This window comes from Schistocerca gregaria, unplaced genomic scaffold (genome assembly GCF_023897955.1).
Source record: "Schistocerca gregaria isolate iqSchGreg1 unplaced genomic scaffold, iqSchGreg1.2 ptg000636l, whole genome shotgun sequence".
NCBI lineage: Eukaryota > Metazoa > Arthropoda > Insecta > Orthoptera > Acrididae > Schistocerca > Schistocerca gregaria.
Window position 1 is genome coordinate 147501 of NW_026062022.1, and position 5000 is coordinate 152500.

General features: G+C 54.4%; 1 non-coding gene across 1 annotated transcript in view; it reads right to left on the reverse strand.

Annotated features, from left to right (window-relative positions):
- Positions 1-755, reverse strand: part of LOC126317578 (small subunit ribosomal RNA) — a 1897-nt gene extending 1142 nt beyond the window's left edge. Inside the window, exon 1 of the ribosomal RNA XR_007556732.1 lies at positions 1-755. This exon is cut by the window's left edge and continues 1142 nt beyond it. This is a non-coding gene — a ribosomal RNA (small subunit ribosomal RNA).
- Between the last annotated feature and the right edge of the window lie 4245 nt (positions 756-5000).

Genomic DNA, 5000 nt, shown 5'->3' on the forward strand with positions numbered 1-5000 from the left:
ACGCGGAAGCACGCCTTCGGCTCGCCCCACCGGCAGGACGTCCCACGATACATGCCAGTTAAACACCGACGGGCGGTGAACCAACAGCGTGGGACACAAATCCAACTACGAGCTTTTTAACCGCAACAACTTTAATATACGCTATTGGAGCTGGAATTACCGCGGCTGCTGGCACCAGACTTGCCCTCCAATAGATACTCGTTAAAGGATTTAAAGTGTACTCATTCCGATTACGGGGCCTCGGATGAGTCCCGTATCGTTATTTTTCGTCACTACCTCCCCGTGCCGGGAGTGGGTAATTTGCGCGCCTGCTGCCTTCCTTGGATGTGGTAGCCGTTTCTCAGGCTCCCTCTCCGGAATCGAACCCTGATTCCCCGTTACCCGTTACAACCATGGTAGGCGCAGAACCTACCATCGACAGTTGATAAGGCAGACATTTGAAAGATGCGTCGCCGGTACGAGGACCGTGCGATCAGCCCAAAGTTATTCAGAGTCACCAAGGCAAACGGACCAGACGAGCCAATCCGATTGGTTTTGATCTAATAAAAGCGTCCCTTCCATCTCTGGTCGGGACTCTGTTTGCATGTATTAGCTCTAGAATTACCACAGTTATCCAAGTAACGTGGGTACGATCTAAGGAACCATAACTGATTTAATGAGCCATTCGCGGTTTCACCTTAATGCGGCTTGTACTGAGACATGCATGGCTTAATCTTTGAGACAAGCATATGACTACTGGCAGGATCAACCAGGGAGCTGCGTCAACGAGAGCTGAGCAGCCGGCCGCCCGGGAGTGTGTCCCGAGGGCCCGCGCGAACACGCAAGCGTCCGCTCAATTATTCTGCAAACAGGAGGAGGCTGAGCTCCCCTGCACGATACACCTCGAAACCCTCTCAGGTCCCGGCGGCGCGCAGCGCCGTCCTAAGTACTTGGTCGGGTTCGAGAGAGGCGCAATCGCCCAGAGATAGGCGAGTAGACGCTTTCAGTGCGAACACCCGTGCTCCCAACTGAGCTTGCCGCTGCCGACAGAGGCCCGGGAGCGTGCTGTCGTGGCATTGCCGGCGGGAAACAACACGCGCCACCTACGGTGACCGGCAGCTCCAACGCCAGCGCCACAGAAGGGCAAAGCCCCACTTGGGTGCAGAAGCGAACTCTCCCAGCACAGCGCACGCGCCAACACGTCCGCAGAGCTGCGATACAAACCACCTGCGAGAACCGCTGGGGGCGACCGAGCAGCAGACGGCGTCGCGACGCCGAGTGCCGGGCGGCGGCGCATCCTCAACGCACACAGTCCGCAATTGGACCAGCACACTGCAGATGTCCACCGCGCTTCGCACCGGGCTCGGCAGAACCCACTTTGGCCGCCTGGCGCCGCGCGCAGGGTGCGCCGGCGCATAGCTGGGACGCCAGCCGGGCCCGTCGGCCGGCGCTCCTGCCACTGGGCGCCCCCCACCAGCCGGCTGTAGTGCGTGCGCTCACGCAGCGCGCGGCCAGCACGCCGGGCGGCCCCCCCTCACCGGCCGGGGACTGTCCCGCCAAGCCACAGCCTCGTATCGCTTCATACCCACATGGCCAACTCAGGTTCGGGGGCATGGCGGGTACCGCCGAAACAACCGGTTCACAGATGTACCGATCGTCGCTATCACCGATGCACCTGCAGCGCGAACAACCGCTCAACAACTGATTTCCAGTTCATTTGCGGATCTTTGGCAGCAAACGTATACGTCAATCTACATTTGCGAAATCTACGATTCTGGCATGCCTGCATGTTATGTGTCACGACACGCTACATCAGCCCACATACACACTGCGGCATGTACACGAGAGAACACGTGGAAGATGGTCCGCGCACGTGTGCAATGTCCCTTGCGCGGTCGACTGTCAACCGGCCTCTGTAGCATGTCGCAGATGTGGAACGCGGTCCACCGTGCTATCATGTTGTGTGGGGCAATACGATTAAATAGGAAAACCCTCGTCGCTACATCAACAGACGGCTCACGCTGATTCCCGGCAGAGGGAGGAGGGGGGGGGGGGGGGCAACATGCAATACTTTCGTCCGTACCTACTTACCACATGTCTGTACGGCGTACAACAGTGCAATCTCGCTGTAATGGGGAGACGAGACAAGTAGCATCGTGCACAACATATGGCCCTTATGATTCGCCATTGTAGGGCGCAGCCGGTGTACGGTCAAGCATGTGCCACATTATGTCACTCAGTACGTAACGACGGATGATCAGTGTGGGTTACGCGTACATCAGCGGACAGTCCACACAGGCCGTACCACAACGTACACTGACTGCATCGACAACCGAATGCAACTGAACAGCTGCAAGGCTCATTTCACAAACAAACGCCTGACCGACCAGCTTGGAAGGGCAGGAGGGGAGGGCGATATTCGTTCTGTAGCGGTACACCCTTCCAGTGGTTAGCGGGACTGTGTAGAAAGTACGCAACACTCGAAAGACCTTTATGTGAGGGTACGCACCATGGCATCAAGAAATACACATGACACCAGAGGATCCAAGCAGTGAACTATGTTCAGAGGGTTGCTGTTAGGCAAAGCTACATTCCTGTGACGTTACATGTGACAGTTAAGGTGCAGTGTAAGTTAGGTTAAGGTGCAGTGTAAGTTAGGTTAAGGTGCAGTGTAAGTTAGGTTAAGGTGCAGTGTAAGTTAGGTTAAGGTGCAGTGTAAGTTAGGTTAAGGTGCAGTGTAAGTTAGGTTAAGGTGCAGTGTAAGTTAGGTTAAGGTGCAGTGTAAGTTAGGTTAAGGTGCAGTGTAAGTTAGGTTAAGGTGCAGTGTAAGTTAGGTTAAGGTGCAGTGTAAGTTAGGTTAAGGTGCAGTGTAAGTTAGGTTAAGGTGCAGTGTAACTTAGGTTAAGGTGCAGTGTAACTTAGGTTAAGGTGCAGTGTAAGTTAGGTTAAGGTGCAGTGTAACTTAGGTTAAGGTGCAGTGTAACTTAGGTTAAGGTGCAGTGTAACTTAGGTTAAGGTGCAGTGTAACTTAGGTTAAGGTGCAGTGTAACTTAGGTTAAGGTGCAGTGTAAGTTAGGTTAAGGTGCAGTGTAACTTAGGTTAAGGTGCAGTGTAACTTAGGTTAAGGTGCAGTGTAAGTTAGGTTAAGGTGCAGCGTAAGTTAGGTTAAGGTGCAGCGTAACTTAGGTTAAGGTGCAGCGTAACTTAGGTTAAGGTGCAGCGTAACTTAGGTTAAGGTGCAGCGTAACTTAGGTTAAGGTGCAGCGTAACTTAGGTTAAGGTGCAGCGTAACTTAGGTTAAGGTGCAGCGTAACTTAGGTTAAGGTGCAGCGTGGGTTAGGTTAGGGGCCAACGTGGGTTAGGTTAGGGGCCAACGTGGGTTAGGTTAGGGGCCAACGTGGGTTAGGTTAGGGGCCAACGTGGGTTAGGTTAGGGGCCAACGTGGGTTAGGTTAGGGGCCAACGTGGGTTAGGTTAGGGGCCAACGTGGGTTAGGTTAGGGGCCAACGTGGGTTAGGTTAGGGGCCAACGTGGGTTAGGTTAGGGGCCAACGTGGGTTAGGTTAGGGGCCAACGTGGGTTAGGTTAGGGGCCAACGTGGGTTAGGTTAGGGGCCAACGTGGGTTAGGTTAGGGGCCAACGTGGGTTAGGTTAGGGGCCAACGTGGGTTAGGTTAGGGGCCAACGTGGGTTAGGTTAAGGGCCAACGTGGGTTAGGTTAAGGGCCAACGTGGGTTAGGTTAAGGGCCAACGTGGGTTAGGTTAAGGGCCAACGTGGGTTAGGTTAAGGGCCAACGTGGGTTAGGTTAAGGGCCAACGTGGGTTAGGTTAAGGGCCAACGTGGGTTAGGTTAAGGGCCAACGTGGGTTAGGTTAAGGGCCAACGTGGGTTAGGTTAAGGGCCAACGTGGGTTAGGTTAAGGGCCAACGTGGGTTAGGTTAAGGGCCAACGTGGGTTAGGTTAAGGGCCAACGTGGGTTAGGTTAAGGGCCAACGTGGGTTAGGTTGCCAGAGATGTGTCAAATCAGGATGTACGTTTGGCTGGTGTCAGGTGGTGGGTTGGTTCGATGCCTTTATAAGGGGTGTGGCCAAAGGGTATTTTATTACTTGTACCTTTTGTGTTGTGGCGTGGCGTTGCGTCCTGTGTTGATACTGGGTGGACCACTGTGGGTGTTGCTGGCTGATTTGAGCTGCGTTGTTTGCGGGTGATGTGAGACATTCTGTCTTATTAGTGGACGTGACGTTCCTCTTGTCGTTGTTTGGATAGTGTCCTGTGGCAGCGAGGATAAAATGGATGTTGTTGAACGATAGTGCTTTGGTGCTTTCGCTTTGTTACACACAGAGTGGACTGTGAGATAGGGTGACTGGGTCGAGTGCGGTTCACACTGTCCTCCCCAGTTTACAGTATGTATCATCTATGTATGTGGTCCTGCATCATTTACTAAGGAGGGACGTCAGACGACTGAAATATTAGTTATGTACTGATGTAAAGCAGAATGCTTACCTTCCACCAGTGGGCGAGTATCGACTCTGCCCCAGAGTTGCCACCGCAGGAAGAGGTGTCGGAAACACTACCCGCACACCGTCACCACTGTGCGGGGGGACGGACCCTCTATATCCTCAGCGGCGCACTCTTTGCCACCGAGCGTCACGTCTCGCGGCCCGCCGTCCAGAGCATGTATTGGGACAGCGGGACTTTGGCTTTTGGGAGATAACTCTTCATGAAGTGGAAGATATAGGGGTGGACTGCAATGTACGATTGCGGGAAAAGTCCGCCGTACATCCGCTCGAGTTGCGAGTCGGGCGGTGGGGGTGGCGCATTCACAGGTGCGGCTGGAGTGACCGTCGGTCCACCACTTTTGACTCGATTTGCGTCACCTGCGGTGAAGAGGGGGTGCAGCAGGCGTTTTACTCTGGGTCGTCAAGCGGGCGCTGTAGGCGACATCGACATCATAGTCGGCCGGCCGTCTCATAGAGGGCGGTATCGTCGTCGGAAGCAGCGTCATCTTCCGAGGGACGGACCAG